Below are 24,354 nucleotides of genomic sequence, written 5' to 3' on the forward strand. Positions count from 1 at the left end.
CAAATGAAAACTTAGGTCTACAAAAAATCCTGTGTATGATGCAAGTATAACTGGTCTTTGCTTTATATGAGCCAGACTATTAAAAATTGTTAGAGATGATTCAAATATGTGAAAGTTCTAAGCAGCTTCTTTATTCATATGTGTAGTGTGTATTCATATGTAAGTGTGTCAGCTGGGTCAATACAAAGATAGTTTAGTTAAGATTCTAGCTCTGTTGTGATTTTAATGTGAAATTCCTCCCATAGGCTCATGTGTTTGAACATTTGGTCTTCAGGTGTATGGATGTGCTACTTTGGGAAGTTGTGGAACCTTTGGGTCATGAGGTGTAACTAACTGATTGAGGTTGACGTTTTTGGGTGGCCCTCAGGTTGTAACAATAATATATTTCTGGGTTTTGGGCCCCAAACTCTGCTTCATGATTGGCCAAGATATGAGAAGAAGCAGCAGTAGGCTCTCACAAGAGTGTACCAAAACACTTATGCTTTACCAGCCATGACAGACTGTATGTTCTGCAATCTACGGCCAAAATGAAACTCATCCCTGAAGTTGTCCAAAGGATGAGAAAAGTGACTAATATGAGCAGCTACTATTACATGCTTGAGTAAACTCAGAGATCAAGCATGCTGAGAGAACAAAATGTCTGTTCCTACCACATTCTATTGATTAATAAAGTTCCCCAAATTCATTATAAGAATGACAAGGTCATACTGCTGAATAGCTTGTAGGGTAGTAGCTATGATGGCCACCATCTTAGGAAACTCAATTTGCCACACAAAATAACTTGGTATATGTATAAATGTAACAACTGTTTATTCAAATATAAGCAAAAAGTGAACTTGAGATATTAAAAATAAGATGGTGATAGAAAATAATAATAAATTAAAAGTCTTCAGGTGACATACTATGGCATGATGTCTTCTGGACATGAAATGACCTTTGTACTCATGAACTCACAAACATCTATGGTTATCTGCACAAAATGCACCCATCATCATCCCACCATGTATTGGAGAAGGGCTTCATAAGCAGTTATTCACAGTTATTGATTGCTAGGGAACCAGGAAATCACTTTCTTCAGTGATATAGTCATAGCTAAATTTCTCATACCTCAATAAATAACTCCCTATTCATGGTCATATGGGCAACCTAAATTGAACTCAGGCAGTCATCAAAACAACAGAGAAACAAACAAACAAACAAAAAAAAAGAGACAAGAACTAGGTGGGCATTTTTTGGGAAAGGGGATGAGAATGAAAAGAAGAATGGAAATGAAAATGACCAAAAATTCATTATAATCTTTTAAATGCTATCCCTCTGTGATTGTTTATAACAATATTCATAATCTCCTAAAATCAGAAAAATATGCATATTCTTCACTATGTCATAGATGAACAAAATGTGCTACTTCTATCTGATAGAATTATTGGTCCACAACATAAAGACTCCCTGTAATGGTCAATGAAGTAATTTGGATTCATATTAAAGGCAAGGTAAAAGATCAACTTTTTGGTGTTGTTGCTATAAGCAAAGAAGGTTTCTGTAACATCTGTAAGGGCCCCTGACAGAATAATAGGAGAAAAACACACAACGTCCTTTAATTGTGTCATTTACATCATATAGGATTTCATTAGCGATGAAAGCTCAAGGAACCGAAGAAAAGTGCCTACTTTATGTGAAGTTTGATGAACATAGTTGTGGCAAACTCTGAAAGAACAGAGGAGGGTTTATGGCACAAGGGAAAAGTTGGCTAAAACTGGCAAAGTTGGCTTACTGACATTCTTGTAGCCTCTGTCTTCCCAGAGCTTCTGGGAAGCTAGTCCTTCTGGGAAGGAAAATCTACAAGAGAGGAAGAAAGTCAAAATAACTTCCCCAGATTTCACGGCCAAATTCAGAAAAGAAAGAGCAGGGGTGGGGGTGGGGAGGCAGGAAGAGACAGGCATTATCACTTTTGTAGATTCGCAGTTCTTTCCAGCCTAAAATACTCAGTATGGTCAAAGCACTCAACATACGTGTTGAAAATGTATAAAGCCCATAATTTGTATACAATGAATATTATCTTAGTTTATTTTGTGCTGTCCAAAACCAAGTACATGGAAGGAAAGGATTTATTTCACCTTACACTTCTGAGGGAAGTGAGGGCAGGAACTTAAGGTAAGAACCTGGAGGCAGGAACTGAAGGGGAAACCTTAGAGGAATGCTTCTTACTGATTTTCCTCCAGGCTCATGTTTAGCTGTTATTCTTACATAGCCCAGGCACACTTGCAGAGGTGTGGCACCACTCACAGTGTTGGGCCCTCTATCAATGAGCAATCAAGAAAATGCCTCATGCCAATAGTGTGGGCAATTCTTCAGTTGAGGTGTGTCCGGTAGATAATGGAAGCCAACTATGACAAATATATACCAATAAGTACTTATTAGGAACTGGCAAGAAGGCTCAGCTGGTTACCCTGTTTATGTGAAAGCCTGACAATCTAAGTTAAATCCTGGAACCCATGGTAGAAAGAAAGAACCAACTTCTGAAGGTTATCCTCTGACCTCCACACATGTGCCTGGGTGCATGCACAAACACACACCACACACACACACACACACACACACACAGAATAAATAAATTAGAAAATAACATACTCAATCTACGATGTAATATGTGCCCAAATTTTATGTCCAAATTGAAAAGAGCCATAATCAAGCCTGCAGATCAATATGACTGGAAGGAAGTGTACTGACGTCTGCAAAAATAGCAAATGACTAGATAAATACAAAAGGGTATGATAATGTAAGCTCCAGGAAATATAAATTGTAAAATTCATGTGTGATAAGTCTGCATAGCACTGTAAATTTTTCTATGTTTTTGAAAACTTCGTAATGAAATGCTAGAAAATGTAACAAAAACGCGCTAAAAACAAAACAACAACAAAAAACCTCCCTCAAGAATCCAAGCCAGTAGCTCTTACTCAAACCTGACATATACCACATGCCTTCAGAAGCAGGTAAGAACCAACACCATATATTATAATTATAAGGCCAACACCATATTAGTTTATCCCTGGCTCTGACACTGCTGCTGGGTCCTGCTCCCCAACTCAAACAGACATCTGCCACACAGAGGCTCAGAGCACACCAGCCACAACCACCCTTACCAATCAGCAAGCCACCCTTCCCCAGAACTCCAGCATATTCCATAGACCCAGACACAGTTCACACCAGTTGGAAGAACAGACACCGTAGACCCATGTACAGTCTACCCCATTCAAAAGAACAATCCCAGCTGTCCTACCAGAGGCCTGGCTGGGCCTAGGTTTTAGAAGAAAAGTCAGGCTTTACTAGAAGCCAGATCAGATCAAGGGACCCAAGGCCCCCAAATCCCTGGCAAAGACACCCTACTGGACCGAAAGACTCATCAGTCACAGGAATCCCTGGACATTTAGGATGGAAGACCAGAAAGGAAACAGAAACCAAGGGACAAAATGCCCATTCAGCAAAGACAAACACAGGAATCAATACCTGTACTTATAATCACCCCAAATCCAGATGCCAAGATGCCAGTATAAGAGCACAATATGTCACCACAGAATCCAGCTATCCTACAACAGGAAGACCTGAACATTCCAACACAGCTGAAGCACAAGCAAATTACCATAAAAATAACTTTATGAAGATAGTAAGGAGTCCTTAAAGAGAAAATGGGAAAAATCCCTTAAAGAAATGGCAGGAAAGACAACCAAAAAAAAAATTGGAGAGAATCAATAAATCTCTTAAAGAATGACAAGAAAATCAAGAAAAAACAAACTGTTACATAAACAAAACTGCTCAATACTTGAAAATAGAAATGGAAGCAATTAAAACACACACCCAGAGAGAAAGAGAGAGAGAGAGAGAGAGAGAGAGAGAGAGAGAGAGAGAGAGAGAGAGAGAGAGAGAGAGAAGAATGAGGTTAAAGTTCTTTAAAAATCAAAGGCAAACCTTGGCATCTTTAAAATGGTCTACAGAGATTTGCCATATCATTTAGGAGTGAGGGGCCTACTAACTCCACAGCAGACAGGAATCAGCATTTCTAGAAAGGAAAAAGAATGCAGATGTCTACTTTCTGATTCTCTTTTAAAGCTGAGTATGTGGGCACAAAATAAAAACCCCAGCAAATCCCCCAAGCCCTGCTGTCATTTACCATCTTCTGCTATTGCGTATTTTATGAGAGATGGAGTTAAGGCTCTTGTGCCCCCCACCACCACCACCACTAATGTTCCAAATCTTTTCGTGTTTTCCACAGATTAAAACCTGCAAGCCATTCCCAGATCCTAGCCTTAAGGTATGCCTTTGATCCTTGCTATGCAGGTGGCAGACTCTACAGAGTAAACGGAAGATCTAAATACAGATAGGAGTGAAGTGGCATGAAGTCAGTGCTCTGTGAGAGGAGACTGTTTAAATAACTTCAGAAGCTTATGGGAAGGTAGACAGAGAAAAAAGTAACCTATGAGTCCACACTAATCTGCACACATAACACAAATGAATATACTACTGCCATAGTTCATAATAGACCAATTAAAAGTCTTGTCAAGCCCAGATGAAAAAAAAAAGGCAGCTATAATCCTATTCTAGATCTGTTACCCTGACATTGAGAAAGTTTATCTTTTTCCATGTGTTCTGATTTTTAATTATACCTTTATTTTGAGGTTATTATAGAGTTACCTATAGTCATAAAAAGTAATAGAGAGATCCTATCAGTCATCTTCCTCCAGTGGAGAAAAGAAAGGGGCATTGGGCCCCCTGGAGCTGGAGTTAGGAGTAGCTGACTGGTACAGGTGCTCAAAATTGAGCATGGGTCTCTGCAATAGCAGCAAGCATGCTCAATAACTGAGCCATCTCTATAACCCCATGTTGTCGTTTTAATACAATTTTGCATCTTATCATATAGAGTGTGTATAATACAAATTGTTAATCTTTACTTCACTGCTGCATCTTAAATTATACTTGGAAAATAGTTAAAAAGCAAAAAAAAATATCAAAGCTATTAGCTTTTATGTTTTCTTATGTATTTACTTTTATTCTTGAATAAATTCCATTGGTCATGGCATAAACGTCTGTCCATAGAGATCAACTCTGGTATTTTATTTTTGATATATATTTGATTGGTATATATTCATTATACATGGTACTGGGTACAGAAGGACATTTCGCATAGGTACACAATTGAACTTTGAGGCTATAGCACCCCATGGTACTTTATGGTTTTCAAGAAAGTGGTCCATTTATTCTAAATGGCATAGAGGTTTTTATAATATTCCCTTACTATCCTTTGATGTCTTTAAGCATATGGTAATGCTGATTTCATTTGTTGTTTGCTGTTTCTGTTGTTAGTTTTGCTTATTTGCTTGCTTGGTTTTCTGAAGCAGTCTCACTGTGTAGCCCAGGTTAGCTTCAAACTCAAGATCCTCTTGCCTTAGCCTGAATCATTATAATCAGTGATATTTTCTTTCATTCTTGATGTTAATAATTTTTCTTTTTTGTCACTTTTTGCTAGATATTTCCTATTTACTTCATATTTTCTAAGGACACATTTTTTTGTTTTGATGTAGATTTGTCTTCTTTTGCTCGTGTGTGTGTGTGTGTGTGTGTGTGTGTGTGTGTGTGTGTGTGTGTGTAAGGGATCATGCTTAGTCTCACTGAATCTTGTTATGCCATGTTCAGTTCTGAAGACAAATGGAGGAATGGATTTGGGGCAGAAGGGAGGGGATGGAAGGAGTGAAGGTAGGAGAATCAGGATGTATTATATGAAAGAATAACTTAAAAAATACCAATCACTAACATAAAAGAAAAAAGGGAGCTATAGCAAGATACCATGAACTTGTAGGGTATTCATAATATATTATGGAACCCAAGTTGATATATGAAATATCAAAAGCCTGTTATAGTAATATAATTGTGTTATCTTGGTTAGAATACACAGTCATAGAAGAAGCAATAAACAAATGAAAACATATAAAGAGATAAGAATGAATATATTATAATTTCTAAGCATAGATGCCTGTCTGCCTGACACATGTTTACAAGGAGGAGAAAGAGATGAGAAGATTAAGTGTGGGTGGGCGACACATGTTAGAAATCATTGAAATAAAAAAAAGAAATCATTGAAATCAATTAGTTTATATGTTTATATGCAATGTGTAGTCAATTGGGTTCACATTTCTTGAGGAGATCCCATGGAAGAAAAACTAAGTTATCATAGCCATAAGGAATTCCAACTATCATTTCTTCATCAGGCTTATTGGTAGGTGTTAGGTAAGTACAATATGACAAGGGAGGCAACCATTTACATGTGAGGTACCATTTCTAGAGAAGTAGGAGAGGTACAAGTTGGAAACAAAAGTAACTTTTCTAGTCTCCTTTTTTGTTGCTGTGATAAAACACTAACTAAACACAACTTTGGAAAACAAAAGTTGCTTTCAGCTTACAGGTTACAGGGAAGCCAGAACAGGAGTTCAAGGCAGGTACCTAGAGGCAAGAAATGAAACAGAGACCCATCATGGATGAGTGCAGTATATTGACTCACTCCCTCTGTTTTGATCAGCTACCTTTCTTATACAGCCCAGACCCACCTGCCTATAGATGACACCACCCACAGTGGGCTGAGCCCTTCTACATCAATTAGCAATGAAGAAAATGTTTAGTAGACATGGCCACAGGCAAAACTGACCTGAAGAGTTCTTGGGTTGAGGTTTGTTGTGTGACAGTTTCCTCACAGATTGAAACATTCTATCTGGCAGGGAAATCTCTTTAAGCAGGAACGTAAAGAGCTCAAAATATCTCCAGGAAGTCCCTGAAACTGACCAGATTCACTAGGCCCCCTTCCTTTCAGAGTAAGCAATAAAGTTGCAAAGAAGACTCTAACAAGTCAAACTAAAAAAGAAGACTGAGACTAGACCGGGTGCCTAGAACGAGCCATGCTGCCTGGAAGAGATTTAGACCAGAGTCATTTGAATAGGACACTCTCCAACATGTTGAGCTTCTGGCAGGCTATGCAGTATGCTCCAGGTTTCCCAGCTTTTGTGAGCTGTCACCCATGCTGGGGTGGGTCTTAGTGGTGAAGCTGTCTTGGAGTTATTTCTGCTTCTTCCATATTCCTGTAACCCTAATAAAACTCACTGGTTCACCAAGTTGAACTTCAGTGGTATCTGTACTTTCGTCTGTTGTGGGTTCCCTATCTGGGATGAGCATATGTGTGTGTTGCATCTCCCAAAGAAAGGTTTTGTCACACAACAATGTTCCCTCTTCTCAGGTGACTCTGTGTTGTATCAAGTTGACAGCTGAAGGAAACTGTGACACTAACTTATGATAATCTAAGAGCTCTAGGATTAACGGATCAAGAATAGAAAGATAATCTTTAAAGTTGAAAAGGAAAACCCTATAGATATATAAGAAATAATAAAAAATAAATTTGTTTATTAAAAAGGGAAATAAATAGTAAGATGTGATATTATGAGGATTGCTGTTTTCATATCTTTCCCAAATGCTTAGCACAGAGCCTCCTCATTCAATGATTCTTAACAAATTTGACTAGAATGAAAACAATTTACTCACCTAGGGGAAGCTATATAGCTTCACCTTTTCAAAAAAGACTAACAGTGTCTTTAATTTCAGCTTCCAGTTACAGATACAATCTAAAGAGGCATTTCTATATAATGATTATTAACTTGGGTTCCCTTGTTGAACTTCCTGTGTTCAAATACTTGCTGAGTCTGTCATTTGGCACTTAACTATGACTATCTCAATTATGTTGTGTATGTCTGCCTCATTTTCCTGTAAACTGTGATCATAATACTCCCTGCTACCCAGGTTGTTGTGAATCATTAATAAATCCATATATGTGAAATGATTCATTAATTCTTGGTACCCTATAAACTGCAAATGCTAAGTACCAGTTTTATAATAAACTGGTTTATATAATATTGGACATTTATAGCAGTTATTTACACATAGACCCTAAGTAACAGTTTTACTGATGATAAAAACTTTGTAATTATAACCTTATGATTACTATTGTCTATCTTGCTCAGCTGAGAAAAACACAGAGATTACCACCTGCAGGATATGAGACAAGGATTACCTGAGTTCCAAGCTAATTTTTGCTTTATAATCACAATGTGAACCACAAGTTATTGAAACTTACTGAACCTTGGATTTCTCACACATACTTAGGGATAATATCATATACCTAATAAAATTCTTATGAGTCTTTTTAAAACGTTTTTATTGATTCTCTTCTCATCCTGCATCCCTATCCCATTTATCTCCTTGTCCCTTTATATCCACCCTCTGGAGGCTAGAGAGATGTCTCAGCAGTTAAGAGCACTGGCTGTTCTTCCAAAAGACCAGATTTCGATTTCCAGCATCCACATGGCAGGTCACAATGGTCTGCAACTCCAGTTCCAGGGGATCTGGCATCCTCACAGACATACATGCAGGTGAAGTGCCAATGCACATAAAATAAGTAAGTCTTTTTTTAAAAAAAAAAAAAAGAAGAAGAAGAAGAAGAAAAAGAAAACATATCCACCCTCTGCCCTTGCAAATTCCCCAAAATAAAATAAAATCAAAAATCAAACAAACAACAGGAAATAAAGTTTCAACATGGAAGCTGCAGTGTATCACAGTGAGTTACACCGTATACCCTTTAGTCTATACATCTTTACCTGTATGTGTTCATGCAATGAGTCGTTGGTCTGGTTTGAGCCTCTGCTACACCCTTGATACTGGGCTCTCACTGGGGCTCCTCTTGGATATCCTGTTGTTACCCTGTGTCTTGGATTTCCTGCAGCTTTGGACTTCCAGGTCCAATCCCTTCGCATGTTCCAGCAGATCACAGATAGGGTGGATTTTAGGGTGGGACAACTCGTAGTCCTGGTTCAGGGCCTGACCCAGACTATGGGCCTGTGGATGGTCCCCAGCAACAACAGGATTCACTGACATCAAGACAGAGCTCAGCTGCATCAGGGCCATGGACCCAGACATGGCCCTGGGAAATAGCCCAGCTATGAAGATCATCATGGCCCTGCGTAGCAAGCAAGCCACTCATGTCTGCTGGTTCCTCGCTGCCTCTTTCTGTAGCACATGGCCCTTTCTACCTCTCTTATATCTCTCTCATTTCCCCACCATATACTCATTCACTCTAATGGCACCTAACTTCCTGGTGTCATGTGACATCAGGGGCATTGTGGTTGATCTCTGCCTGCCCATGGTAAATGTCCTAAGGTGAAGCTGTAGGCGTCCTCCTTGCACCTGGACCTCATGTCACTGGATGGCTCTTGATTTATCTCTGCCATCTAAAGGTAACTGTCCCAGGGTCTTATTGAATGTAAGTAGAATAATATGTATACAATATGCTTGGTACAATGCCTGTCACAGTGTAAGTAGTCAGTGAGAGCAGGTGGCCCACACTTTAACTATAGAGAAATAAAGAGAGAGTATCAAAGTCCCTCAGCCTGCTCACATGATCTTCTGTGCATCAACCTGAGTTCAATCCCCACAATGGAACAAAAGAATTGCCTCTCAAAGAGATGGCCTCTGGCCTCCATATGTATGTTGTGATGCACACAATTACCCCTCCCCCAAAAAATAAATCAATAACTGTAATAAATTGCTTTGTAAAAATTTGAGAAGTTTTAGTTTTTAAAAAACGTTAAATGAATCAGAGTGTGGCTCAGTTGCTAGAGTACTTGCCTATCAAGCACTGGGTTTGATCCATACAATTGTATAAACTGGACACATTAGCAGGTGGATCAGGAGTTCAAGATCATCCTCCTATACATAATGAGTTCAGGTCCAGGCTCTCATGTATTCTCTGACATTCTGGAATCACACAATTGGACCACTCTGCTGGAGAGAAGTATGGAACATATATTCCTAAAACAAATTAATAACAAGACTTCGTCCTTTTGGCTCTCTTTGCTCTCCTTTTTCTGATCCCAGGTGGGCAAGCACAGTAAGAAACATTCCACATGGCTTAGAAATGGGAGTAGGACCAGGAGAAAGATAGCCCTGTGTATGTTCTGCAAAGGAAAGAGGGTGGGAGCAGGAACTAGACAGATTATGCACACTTTTTTCTGTGTTTTCATTCACTTCCTTTTAAGCAAAAGTAAGATGGGAAGTGCAGGCAGAAGTGGTGGCAGACATTTGTAATCCTAACACTTAAAGACTGAGATTGAAGGACTGTAAATTCAAGGTCAGTTTAGGCTGCATCACAAGATTTTTGTCTCACAAAAGATAGGGGGGAAAGTATCTTTAGTTTGTGTGTGTTGTGTTTATGTAGACTATTTTCTAGGCTAAAAATAAATATCAATACTGGAAGTAGTGATTGAGGTGATTTTGGGAAGAGAGGATGTAAGTGAAGCATTCGCAGTAAGATAAGACCATGTAGAAACACATATATTAGTGATTATAGATTAATATTTAAGGCAGAGCTAGCCAATAAGAAATGCTAGTAACTGGCCAACAGTTACATAATTTTAAGAAAGCAATACCTATTATAAGCCCAACAAATGTAGTTGTCAAATTATTTACAGTGAATGTCTAAGATAAAGGTGATGGTATAATAAAATCATATTTTGTGGATTGATTTATCTAACTAAATCAATGAGTTAAAGCAGTCTGTCATATTCCCTGAGCATCCTTAAATAGCCTTACTCTATGTGCCAGGTTTCTATGTAACCTTCTTCACCCTAGAACTCTTTCTACCACTAAACATGCACACAATTAAGTAAGCCAAGGTTACAACAACATGAGAACTTGTAATTTTGTGGGAACTCCAAAGTAGATTAGTAACAGAGAGCTTTGGCAGAATAGTTGTTTCAGTCTGGGTTTCCCACGCTATTATATACCTATTAGACACTGTAGAGTTTTATTAAATAGTCTCAAATTCATTACCATTCCTTGCATTCAGAAACAAGGTCAACATTCCTTCCCTTTCTATCAAGGTGAGTTTGTAACTAATTCAACCAGCACAATATAGCAGTAATTATACTACATGACTTCCATTGTTAGGTTATAAAAAAGCTTATCCAGCCAGCTTCCACCTGCTTCTTCTAGGATAATCCTTTCGCTGAAAGCCAATTTCTATGTAAGAAGCTTAATTGTTCTAAGACTACATTCTCAGCTAAATCCATTCTTGTAGCCATCTCTCCAAAGGCACCAGACATGGGAATGGAATGATACCATCTTGAATTTTTCATACCATCCTATCCATCACTAAGTACCCAGCAAAGCTCAGAATAACTATCTTATCCTCAAAATCTATTGTTGTGAAAGCAAGATCACAGTACTTTATTATGTAGGAATTATGACTTTGCAGGCATTACAGATGTTTCTTTTAAAATTTAAAGATGTGAAATTATGAAACAATAAAAATATGTCCCAGGCTCCTAGCATATAACTCCAAAAGTGCTTGGAATCTCCAAAGATATAACTATCTTTTTGTATGTTAGCAAGATGAGTGATGGTGAAAGGGCTTGGTTGCCAGGGAAACCAACCACATGATGAGAGGATTAAAACTTAAGCTCATCTTTCAGTCTCCCAAGAGAGAAGAAGAACTGAAGGCTGAGTTGATCAATGGCAATGGTGTAATCAATTGTGTATGTGTAATAGTCTCCACACACACAAAGGCCGAATTCAGAGTTTCCCAGTTGGCAAACACATATCAACTCAATGACGGTAGAGTTTACCACAATTCTAGACACTCCCATGCCTTGTGTTATGTACTTCTTCATCTGGATGTTCATCTGTGTCCTTTCCTTTTTAAAACTGTTTTTAGATTTATTTCTTTATTTTAGGTGTATGAGTAGTTTACCTGCTGGTTTGTATGAGCAACATGGATGTGTAGTGATACCCTCAGAGGTCAGAAGAAGATATCAGATCCCCAGAACTGGATTTACGAACAATTATGAGCTGTCATGAGGGTGCTGTGAACTGAACCTAGATTCTCTACAAAAATAATAACTCCTCTTAACCTCTGAGCCATATTTAAACCCCCTCTCTCTTTTCTTAATCTTTGTGTGTGTCTTTATGATATGTGTATGTGATGTAAGTTATATGATGTAAGTACATGTATTTGTCTATGAAAGTATGGGCCCATGTACATGAATATTGGAGAACAGCTTTGAATGCCAGTTCTCATTAGTGTGCATGTGGGGGACAGGGGTGGTTTCTATGTGTGTGGGTAATGGCATGATATGGTACCTGCGTGGTAGTCCTAGGACAACCTGAAAGTATCAGATCTCACCCTATGTCATATGGGTCTTAAGGACTGCACACACCTCATCAAGCTTGGTAGCAAGAGCATTTATCTGATGAGTCATCTCACTGGTCCTGCCTGGTTTGCTCTCTCTCTCTCTCTCTCTCTCTCTCTCTCTCTCTCTCTCTCTCAAAGAGGCAAATAAAACAAAAGGATAATAATAATTTTTAAAGTAAAAAGCACAAGAAACACACAGATAAAAAGAGGAAGAAACAAAACTCCTAAAGACACAAAATTGGAAATCACAATATATAAGCAAAATGCCCAAAGTGATATGAGACAAAAAAAAGTTTCCACAAAACACTACTGAGTTCATTTTGTGTTGGACATCTACTACTGGGCATAGGCCCTCTCCTTCATTGTGGTTTATACACTGAGTAAGACTCCATTGGAGAAAACTGATTTTTTTTTCCCCTTTGAAAGTGCTTGTCAGTTGAAAGTATTTTCTTGGTTAGGGATTAATATTTTGTCCACTTCCCCCTCTCAGCACTGGTCTCTATCTGGCTTGAACCTGTGCAGGCTCTGTCCATGTTGCTACAATCTCTGTGAGTTCATATGCTCAGCAATCCTATGGTGTATAGAGTACACTGTTTTCTCGGTGTCCTCCATTCCCTGTGGCTCCTACAGTCTTTCTGCCTTCCTTCTTTTCCACAGGGTTTCTCTGAGCTCTGGAGGGACAGAGTTGATGAAGATCAAACATGTAGGGCTCAGTGTTTCAAATTTTCTCACTCTCCACACATTATCCAGTTGTAGATCTCTGTGTCAGTCGCCATCTACTGCAACAGGAAGCTCTTCTGATGATGTCAGAGTGAGACACAGATCTATAAGTATATTCCTCTCTGCTGCAAAAGGAAGCTTCTCTGATGATGGCTGAGCAAGATACTAATCAATGAGTAGAAAACTGTCATTAGGCATCATTTTATTACTATGTTCCTTAAACAGAACAATAGTGTTTGGTTTCCCCTAGGACTTTGTTCTATCTGGTCTCAGATACTTAGCCACCTGAGCAGTATCAGACATGGGTTCCATTTCATGGAGAGGAGTTGAAGCCAATCAGATAGCAGCTGTTACTCTCACATTGTCTCTGCAACTATTACACCACAGCATCAAACAGGCAGGGGCTTCCCAATTTATAATCCAAGCATAGGGGTTAAGCTACTACTAATGACTGGCACCTGATGTAGGTGGGTGTAATTTTTTGGTACTGAGGCATTAGCTTGTATAATCTGATACTATATCCAGATAGATAATATCTTAATTGAGCTAAAGTATAGAACACCCAGTTGGTGTCCAATATAGAACTAGTTAATGGTAGGGAGGAGTCATTGTATAATTTGGGTAATCAGAAGTGAAGTGTTGAGAAAGTAGGAAAATACTTTGTGCTTTTTTTCCTTCCCATTTTTTAAGATAGAGGCACAAGATGCCATACCAATGGCATACTCTTCTTATAGAACATAACCTTGGCTTTCTGGTAATCCCCCTCTTCTATCTCCTTTTAGCTCACTTTAAAAACTGAGAGCATTAAGGTAAACTTGATATGATCCCAGAGATGAGAAAACAGAAAGAGAAAAATAAGCACTTGGGGTGAAATTGATACTTCCTATTGGCCTTTCACAATGGAAATGCCAGGTGGCCTAGGATTTACTTCTTTGATTGTTCTTGTTTCTTCTTATCCTGAGGATTAACCAGAAGATACAGCTGTAAACGCTGCTTCCTCCCCATCATCAGCACAGCTACCTTCTCTTGTTGTCTCACATGCACTCACTCTGAGACCTTGGAAATGCTGATAGTCTTAGCCACCCCATCTTGGAGGACTCCAGAGGGCCAGTGAGACTGGGGAAAATTGACTGAGGAAGTCCTATCACCTGGTTTTCAGTCATAAATGAAGATGACAGAATTAATTATTTCCCTCCCCTTAAGGTGCAAAGCTGACTATCTCATTAGTCAATGTTACTTCTCCTTAGTAGCTCTTTGAAAAAGATTTAAAAGTCATTTGCATATCCATTGACATGTATGTGGCACTGATAGAATGCTGAGTGCAACTCTAGATTAGAAGTTGGAAAACCAAGTTTCTCTCCATACTTCTGCAACTAGTTTAATAAATTTTGCTTTTCAATTTCCCTTTCTGAGTATGGAGTCTTTCATGAGAAAAATAAGAGGTTCATCTAGTAGACTTCTGAAGATCTTTATTTTCTAAAGTTCTAGAAGTCTAGTAAAAATGAACATCTGATTCTACAAGATCTATTTGGGCCCATACTTTCAGAAGTTTCAATTCAAGATTGGCTGACTCCATTGCTTCTACAGCTGTAGCAAGGCAGACATGTGGTGGAATGGTAGTGCAGATGGAAGTTTCTGTAGCTCATGGATCACCTCATATAGCCAAGATGCAGAATTGAGACATAGAAAGGGACTAGGGATAAGATGCGCCTTTCAAAGACAGACCCACAGTGATCTAATTCCTCCAACCAGGCCCTATTTCCTAATAATGTGTTCAGTTATGAATTCATCAATGGATCAATGCATTGATATAGTAATATCCTCATGTTCCAATCGCTTCTCAGTAGCACCACAAGCTGGCCACCAAAACACAGGAGCCTTTTGGGAGAACATTGTATGTACAAATAATGAGTATGCTATCACATTTCTTAAGTTTTTTCTTGTGTGCATTTGTCTTTCATTAAGGTGTGTCATGATGCCCTCCGATCCTGCATCTGTAACACATGCTCAAGGTCATGCCATTGCTGTTGAGACTTGGACACTTCATTGAGGAGCAAAATTGTTGGGCCACGAATAGGCAAAAAGTCAACAAACTGCCTTTGCTCTCAGTGCAGCTAGCATGACCAGTGGTCTGTTGTTTGTTTCTCTTACTCCACACATAGACTGTTTTTCATTTATCGTCTCCTTATAATCTCCCCCTTTCCTTTTGACTTTTTTATTTTGTAAATTTCCTTCGGTATTCGCATTAGTAAACAATGAAAGAAGCAGGAACAAGAGAAAAGATAAGAAGAAACATGGTAGTGCGGATAAATGAATGTGGCTTCTTTTTACTGTGCTTTGCAGAAGGTTTGTTGAAGGTGGAGGTAGAAATTAGTTTCAAAACAAGTTTGGGGGTTATTTCTGGATTTCCTGTCCCCTGTATTCATGGAAAATTCAGAGCATTCGGTATGAATATATAATAGCATGCCCAGTTTTCTTGTGTGGTTTGTGGAAACTGGTCACATCACTTTATAGCCACACCACATGTATTTAAAGGCTATGGCTATGCAATGGGGTTTTAGCTCAAATGATTCAGAAAATTGCTTCAATCGTTTACTTTGTCAGAGCAGTTCAGGCTAGTGCTTTGAGAAATAGGTGAAGAAGAGGGTAACCCGTGCCTTCCCAATTTTAGAAGGTACAAGTCGGAGCTGCACTCTCCCAGATCTGTGACCCTAAGGACCTTGAAGACTTACAGTCTTCAACAGGGTTTCCACTCTCACTTGTAAAATGAAGACCTGGACTAGCCCTTTATGGGTGGTCCATGGGATACTCATGGGATAAGACCATTGATAAACAAAATGGCAACTTCAGTGAAGAAAACTTCTGCTCAGAACATGTTCTGTAGCTTCTGTTACTTCCCAACATGAAAACAGAAACACATGGTGAAAATATTTTTCAAGGGCTGGATAATGGGGGAGTGTTTACTTAGCACGTAAGAAGTTCTGGGTTCTGTCACCAGCATCACATATAACTAGGCATGGTTCTGTACACCTGGAATCATAGTATAGCACGTGGGAAGTGAAGGCGAGATGATCACAACTTTATTATTATTATTGACTACTGAATGAGTTAGAGGCCAATGTGGGCTAAAAGCAACTATGTCTCAGAGAGAGATCAAGAGAGACGGAGGGAGCAAAGAGAAAAGGGAGGGTCATTTTCAGCTGCAAGGGTTGAAACAATGTCTGCTCTCTTTTTCCCTTGTACCTAGAAACGTAAATCAACCAAAATCTTTCCCTCAGTTACCATGTGTTCTGGTTTCCCTCTGATAAGCTTTTGCATTTGTGTCCTTTACATTTGCTGGTGACAAGGAGCAGGACCATGGGTAGAGAAGAAAAGGCAGAGTCTGGAGTCAGGGAGCTACAAGGCAAACTGTCAATCCTGTTTTCTGGTTAGGTGTCTGGTTAGGTGATCGTTTATAAACAGGGAATGATGCCAAGGAAGCAAACAGCGAAGATGGACTAGAAGTCTGCTTGACTTCCTCACCTCAGACACTCCATAGTCTCTTACATGAACCTGTACTGTGCTATGCTTAAGCACAGTGGGCAGTCAGTTTTGAAATAATGGACTTCAGTGCTTCTTGCCTGAGAAGACATTAGATAAACAAGTGGAACAGCAAGCAGGAAAGAACGAGCCAGAGAGAGTGAGTGACAGTAAGGTGGGGACAAATGAGAAAAAGAAGACGATAAAGGGAGGGGATGCAAGTACGTGTTAGAGAGAGTGATGAAATCTGGTTTATCTGTCACATAAAAAGAAATAGAAACCTAAGCCAGCTTCAACAGAATTGGCCCTGTGATATTTATAAAAGCCCATAGAAGGAAATGGCATGCTGCAGCTTGTCAATCCTGCCAATTCTATGCATTTTCTATGCCGTTTGAGATTTCACTTTGCTAGAATTAAGGAGGAACACTTATTACTGGGAAACGGCCTCTTCCAAGCCAGGAAAGGCTGGAGCTGCAGCAGAAAAGAACAGTTTTAAGTGTGAAAGGACATGCTGATAGCTCAGGAATCTGGGTTGGCAGCCTGGGCTGTCTTCTGTCAGGCAATGGATTCTCAGGCAAATCCTCATTCTATGACATTATTTTTTTTTCATCTGAAAATTTAGAAAGCTCTAACAGCAAGCCCCATTAAGTACTCTTCTGAGATGATATACCAAATATTCAGTACTTAAGATGGCTTTTGTTGAAATGCCTTAGAATTGGATTTCTATGCCATCTCCTAGATAGTTTCAGCTGTCAAATGGACACAGACCAGTTACCTGAGCAAGTCGCAACTGGCAGATTCCCTCTTTCAGATTGACCTGTGGTCAGGTCTTTGCAGTGTTTTCTTGATTGCTAATTGATGTAGGAGGGTCTCACCTGTCAGCATTGTTACCCCTGGAGAGGTGGTTCAGGGTTGTATAACAAAACTGGTTGAGCACAGGCCAGGAGTGAGCCAGGAAGCATCATTCCTCCATGGTTTCTGCTTCAGTTTCTACTCAGGTTTCTGCCCTGACTTCCCTCAGTGATGGACTGTGACCTGGAATTTAAGTCAAATAAACCCTTTCCTCTCCAAGTTGCTTCATAGTCACTGTGTTTATCACAGCAATAGAAAGCAAACTAAAACAGCAACTAATGCTGCCATCTTGTGGGCTAAAAAATTGTCTTGTTCTGAAGATTGCCTCAGACCAATCAGTGCACCACTGATGATTTGTATTTTGGTACATTATTACACACATACTTTAATAGTGAAAAATAAAATTTAATTATATAATAATTTTCAAGAGTCCCAAAGTGAATATTCTGCGGCGATAAGAATTATTTACAACTACATTTGACAGTATGAATGGATTTCACAAACACAATATTATACAAAAGGACCCTGATGCAAAAAAAAAAAAAAAAAAAAAAAAAAAAAAAACCCACAGGAAATTCCTTAATTTTTACTAAAATTCATCTCTGTCTCCATTCTCAGCAAAGTTCTAAAGCCAAAGCTGACATATTCTCAGATTCCCTTCTTATCTGTTTCTGACTCGTTTCTGGTTTCCCTCCTTCCTCCGCCTCACCTCCTGACAAGTACATCTTTTATTTCTTCTCATCCCTCCTTCCCTTCTAGTCTACTTTTACCTTGGAGACCACGCACCAAAAACAGAATCTCAGGTGATCTCCTAGTTTATTTGAAACAAATTTGGAAACTGATGGATGTCATGAGAGAAATGGGATGAGAAAAGAGAACAGAATATGTGTTTTGCTGTGAGCATCCCACAAGTTCAATAACTTTGAGAAGGTAGACAGAGTATGGAACAGTCTAAACAGCTACAAGAATACAAATGATGGGCTCTGCTTTCTAACTTAGGTGTGAAACACCAGGCTGATGTCACTATGACATAAAATTGAAATTTTCCCTGAAAATGCATGGCTCTGATGCTAAATTACATACCAAGTTTGAGAATTAATGAGAATCAAAACCAATTGTCATAAAAATGACCAAAGAATAATTGAACAGATATACATATCAATACACAAATAGTGACCTTTAATAATTATCTCACTTCTCATAAAATTTTAGTGGCTTAAGAAGATCATAGACATTGATGTGGGAGCTAAAGCTATAAAGGTCACAGACAGAAGCAGAAGAAGACGTGGTGGAGCAAGAGGGAAGATAGGGAGGATAAGAAGAGGAAAAGAAAGGAAGGAGGGAAGGAGGGCGGGAGGAGAGAAGGAAGGAAGATAAATTATCTTAAAGTAAATATAGTAATAAATCTTATCTTGGGGTTAGCCAAAGTTTTCCTAAATAAAACAATAGAAACATAAGAAAGTGCCGGTATAAAAGTTTTTTTAAGGGAAGATTTTATCGAATTTGGTTGACTCAGGAAGAAATAGAATCTTAAGTTCATAGCAATCTATTTAAGAAAAGTTGAGGATCACCCTTGTAGGTGGTATTTTACAGGATATTTAAAGAATTGTAGCAATCTTTCTCAAGTTTGTCTGGAAAGAAAAACATAAAAAATGAAATATATCCAGTGTCATATGATGTCAGTTGTACCCTGAAAACAAAGTCATAATAATGTATCATAAGAAAACTACAGATGAATATTCTGAGTAAACATAAATGCAAATATTCTCAACAAGATACTAGGAAGCCAAAGCCAAAGACAGGTTGGAGTAGAACTATATATTCTGAGCAGGTGGGATTTATCCCATGATTGCAATGATGGATTAGCATTAAATGAATAGCAATTATATTACATTAACATATGGGATGAATAAATCCACATGATTTTGCCTGAAATACTAAAGTCAGTTTGTCAATGTCTAATTACTCTTTCTTGTTTCTATGTATGAGCAATGGAAAAATCCTCCAAAGGGAGTTAAAACAAGGCTGGGGATGTGGCTCAGTATTGCATGAAGTTCCATTTTCAATCCCAAGCACTGCATAAATTGAGTGTGCTGACAAAAAAAATAATCAGAAATTCAAGGATTCCCTCATCTACCTAGCCTGGGCTACATGTAATCCTATTTCAAGACTAGAAATGGGAACATAAAGCACACACACTAAATAATAATATAGGAATAAACTTAATCAGAGACTTGGGATATTTTAACATTGAAAACTAGAAAACATTGCAAAGAAAAATTAAAGATTAACAAAATAGAATGGAATCCTATTTTCAAGGACTAGAAGACCCAATACTGTTATAATAATTATACTGCCCAATGCTAGTCTATGCAGTCCTTAGCAAACAAAAAAAAGTCATGAATTTGAGAGTGAGTAGATATTAGGGAGGGAGGGAAGGAGGGGGTGAACATTATATAAATACAGTACTCATGCATGAAATTTGTAATTACAATTAATTAAAACATTCCAATATCATTTTGTAGGAATGAACATATAATTTCTGAAATATAAGATAACTGCAAGAAGTGCTAAGCAGTCAAACACTATCTTAAAGAATAATGTTGGAAAATTCATACTTTCTATTATTCAGCTACCTAGAGAATTAAATACTAGTACACACTATGGTGTGGACGAGTCTTGAAAACATTACAGCAACTGAAAGAAGCCAGACAGAAAGAAAACGATTCCATTTATTTGAAATATTGAGAATAGTTAATCCACTGGGACAGGACACAAGTCTGGTTGCCAGGGGTTAGAAGGAAGGCAGAAGAGAAAGCAGCTATTTAATGAGTGCTGAATTTCCTTTGGGGATAAAGAAAATATTTTGGAACTAGATAGTAGTTGGGGTTGTGTAACATTTTTTAATGCACTAAAATCCACTGAATGTTTCACTTAACAAAGGTCACGTTTATGTTATGTGACTTTCAATCTCAATTAAAATAAAACTTAACTTTTGTGTTTCAAAGGAAATTATCAAGACAATGAAAAGGCATGCCATAGAATCGAGGAAGTGTTTGAGAAGTGTGTATTTGATAAGGGACATTTTTCCCCCGAGTTTGGCATGGTGGAACAGTCTTATAGTGCCAGCACTCTGTGGTGTAGGCAAGGGATGGCAGGAGGGTCTTGAGTCAGTGTCAGCCTCACCTACAGTAAGTTCAAGTATGGGTTAAACAGTGAGCCCCTGTATCAAAACAAGACAAAAAGGTATGGGACATGTGCACAAAGGCATGAGCTTTAAAATCTCAACCCTTAGAAACAAATACTTCTTCTGTTCTGATAAACCACTTGAGGCCATGTCCATGGAAGCAAACCCTAATTAAACTCAATGTATCAAAAAATATGGTAACCCAGACACAGAAAGGCAAACACGGTATGTACTCACTCCTAAGTATTAGCTGTAAAGTAAAGAATAATTGGGCTACAATCCATCCATATACCAAAGAGAAACTTGGTAGCAACTAGGGCCCAAGGAGAAGCACATGTGTTTCCTTGGGAAGAGGAACTAGAAGTCTCATGGGTGGAGTCGGGGCAGGTGGGGATGGGAATATGAGGGATTGGGTTGGGGGTAGATATAGAGGAAGAAGAAGCACATGTGTTTCCTTGGGAAGAGGAACTAGAAGAAGTCTCATGGGTGGAGTCGGGGCAGGTGGGGATGGGAATATGATGGATTGGGATGGGGTAGATATAGAGGAAGAATACTGAAAGAGGTGATTGGAATGGGGGGCATTTTGGGGTCAGGTAGAAACCTGGTGCAAGGGAAACTCGCAGGAATCTACATGGATGACCTCAGTTAAGACTCCTAGCAATAGTTGATATGTAGCCTGAACTGGACATCACTTGTGACCAGACAAGACTTCCAGTGGAGGAAATGGGACAGAAACCCAACCACACAACCTTTGATCTATAGTCTGTCCTGCTCCTAAGGATGAAGCAGAGATTGTTGGTGCTCCAGCCTGAGACCCATATCAAGAGGAAGCCCACCACTGACAATGCCTGGTGTGCCAGGACACAGAGGCAGAATAGACCAGAGAACTCGGATAGAACCAAAAAGATGGAGAAAAAAAAAAGTCAAGCTATTGATGCCCAACACTATTGTGCTAAACTCATATAGAATGGTGACTACCACCATTGTCATCAGAGAGGTGTCATCCAGTAACTGTTGAGAGCAGAGGGAAGGCGGAGGAGTGTATGAAAAGCAAAGAAGGAGAGGAAACTGTGGTGAGCATGTAAAATATATAAAATTTAATAAAATAATACCAAAATAGAAAGAAAACTAGTTAGGAAGAAGGTTCAGTAGGAAAGGGGGAACAAGAGAAGATAATGAGTGTGGCCATTGTCAAAATACATTACAGGCATGTATGATTGCCAAAAATAAATAAATTAAACAAAACAATTAAGTTTAAATGACCAAAGTCTTCTAAAACATAAAAACACTTCTCCAAATATATACAATGAAAATCTCATGGAATTTTTTCATAAAGCTAACCCTCAGGAAGATGCAAATTAAAATCAGGGTGAGAAACCCATCAGTTCCCTAGGGTCTCCTCAGCCCAACAAATAAGGTTAGAAGTGGAAAATAATAAACCTCCACGAGAGCATGAAGAAATTTTAACCTTTGCACATTACTGGCAGAACATAAAATGATTCCGTCTCTTTGAAAAATAGTTTGGCTTTTCCTCAGAAATAATACATGGGGTTTCCATGTGATCCAGCAATTCCACTTTTAAGTATGTACCAAAGAGAAATGAAAAGATGTGTTTCCAAAAAAACTGGGTATACAACTTGATGTGGAAAATTAAAAGACCAGAATAGCCAAAACAACCCTGTACAATAAAGGAACTTCCAGAGGCCTCACCATCACTGACTTCAAGCTCTATTATAGAACTATACAGTCCTGAAAACAGCTTGGTATTGGCACAAAAACAGACAGGTAGACCAATGGAATTGAATTGATAACCCTAATATTAACCCACACTCCTATGAACACCTGAGTTTTGACAAAGCAGCTAAAATTATACAATGGAAAAAAGAAAGCATCTTCAACAAATGGTGCTGGCACAACTGTATGATGGTGTGTAGAAAACTACAGATAGACCCATGTCTATCACCATGCACAAAACTCAAGTTCAAATGGATCAAAGACCTTAACATCAATCCAGCCACACTGAACTATTTAGAAGAGAAAGTGGGAGGTACCCTTGAACAAACTGGTACAGGAGACCGCTTCCTGAACATAACTGCAATAGCACAGACACTGAGATCAACAATTAATAAATGGGACCTCCTCAAACTGAGAAGCTTCTGTAAGGCAAAGGACACTCAACAAGACCAAATGGCAGCCCACAGAATGGGGAAAAAATCTTCAGTCTCCCCACATCTGACAGGGGGCTGATCTCCAAAATACACAAAGAACTCAAGAAGCTAACCACAAAAACACCAAATAACCCTATTAAAAAGTGGGTTGCAGAACTAAATAGAGAATTCTCAATAGAGAAATTTAATATGGATGGAAAACACTTAAGATAGTGCTCAATATCCTTAGCCATCAGAGAAATGCAAATCAAAACAACTCTGAGATAGCATCTTACTCCTGTCACAATGGCTAAATCAGAAAGAACAATCACAGCTTATGTGGGAAAGGGGAACACTCCTCCAATGCTGGTGGGAGTGCAACCTTGTACAGCCACTTGGAAATCAGTATGGCAGTTCCTCAGGAAAATGGGAATCAGTCTACCACAATATCCAATAATCCCACTCTTAGGCATATACCCAAAAGATGCACATCCATGCAACAAACACATCTGTTCATCTATGTTCATAGCAGCATTACTTGTAATAGCTACAACCTGGAAACAACCTAGATGCCCCTCAACTGATGGATAAAGAAAATGTGGTACATTTACACAATGGAGTACTACTCAGTGGGGAAAAAAAATGGAATCTTGAAATTTGTAGGCAAATGGATGGAACTAGAAGAAACCATCCTGAGCCTTCATCCAGTAGCTGATGGAAGCAGAAGCAGACAACCACAGCTAAACACTGAGCTGACCTCCTGGAATCCAGGTGCAGAGACGGAGAAGTGATCAAGACCAGGCTGGAGAAACCTACAGAGACAACTGACCTGAACAAGTGGGAGCTTATGGACCCCAGACTGATAGCTGGGGAAACAGCAGAGTGCTGACCCAGACCCCCTGAATATGGGCCTCAGTTAGGAGACCTGGGTAGTCTAAGGGACCTCTGACAGTGGAATCAGGATGTGTCCCTCTTGCACAAATGGACTTCAGGAGCCCATTTCCCCATGGTGGGATACTCCCTTAGCCTAGAGACACGAGGGAAGGTCTAGGCCCTACCCCAAATGACTTAACAGATTTTGATGATTCCCTCCTGGAAGGCCTTACCCTCCATGGGGAATGGATGGGGGATGGGATGGGGGTCTGTGGGAGGCATGAGAGGATGGGAGGGAGAGGGAACTGGGATCAATATGTAAATTAACAAAAAAGTTTTAAAGTTTTTGAAAAGCCGAGTACATAACTGTTCACAACAGCATTACTCATAACAGCCCCAAAGTGGAAACAACAACCCGAATGCCTATCAACTGAAGAATGCTTAAACAAATGTGTTGTGTTTGTGAGTGGACTACCATTCACATTGTAAGACACAGTTCAAGTCTCTAAAATTCTTCTCTGATTCTCCCCCTCTGATGCAGAGACTGTTGACCATGACTTCCTTCACATATATGATGATTATATCTTCTTGTAGTTACCTATGAGGGTGAAACTGTCATCACATCTGTTATGGTCAAAGTCTGTTCTCTGACAGCCCTAAGGAGCTAGACTTTGATATAAGTAACAGTGAAAGGGGGGGGGGAGGAACGTATTCATATATGGCCACTGGAAAGAGAAACAAACAAAATAAGTCCTGTGATATCCTGTTCCCCATTTTCAGGG

Source organism: Phodopus roborovskii, unplaced genomic scaffold (genome assembly GCF_943737965.1).
Source record: "Phodopus roborovskii unplaced genomic scaffold, PHOROB, whole genome shotgun sequence".
NCBI lineage: Eukaryota > Metazoa > Chordata > Mammalia > Rodentia > Cricetidae > Phodopus > Phodopus roborovskii.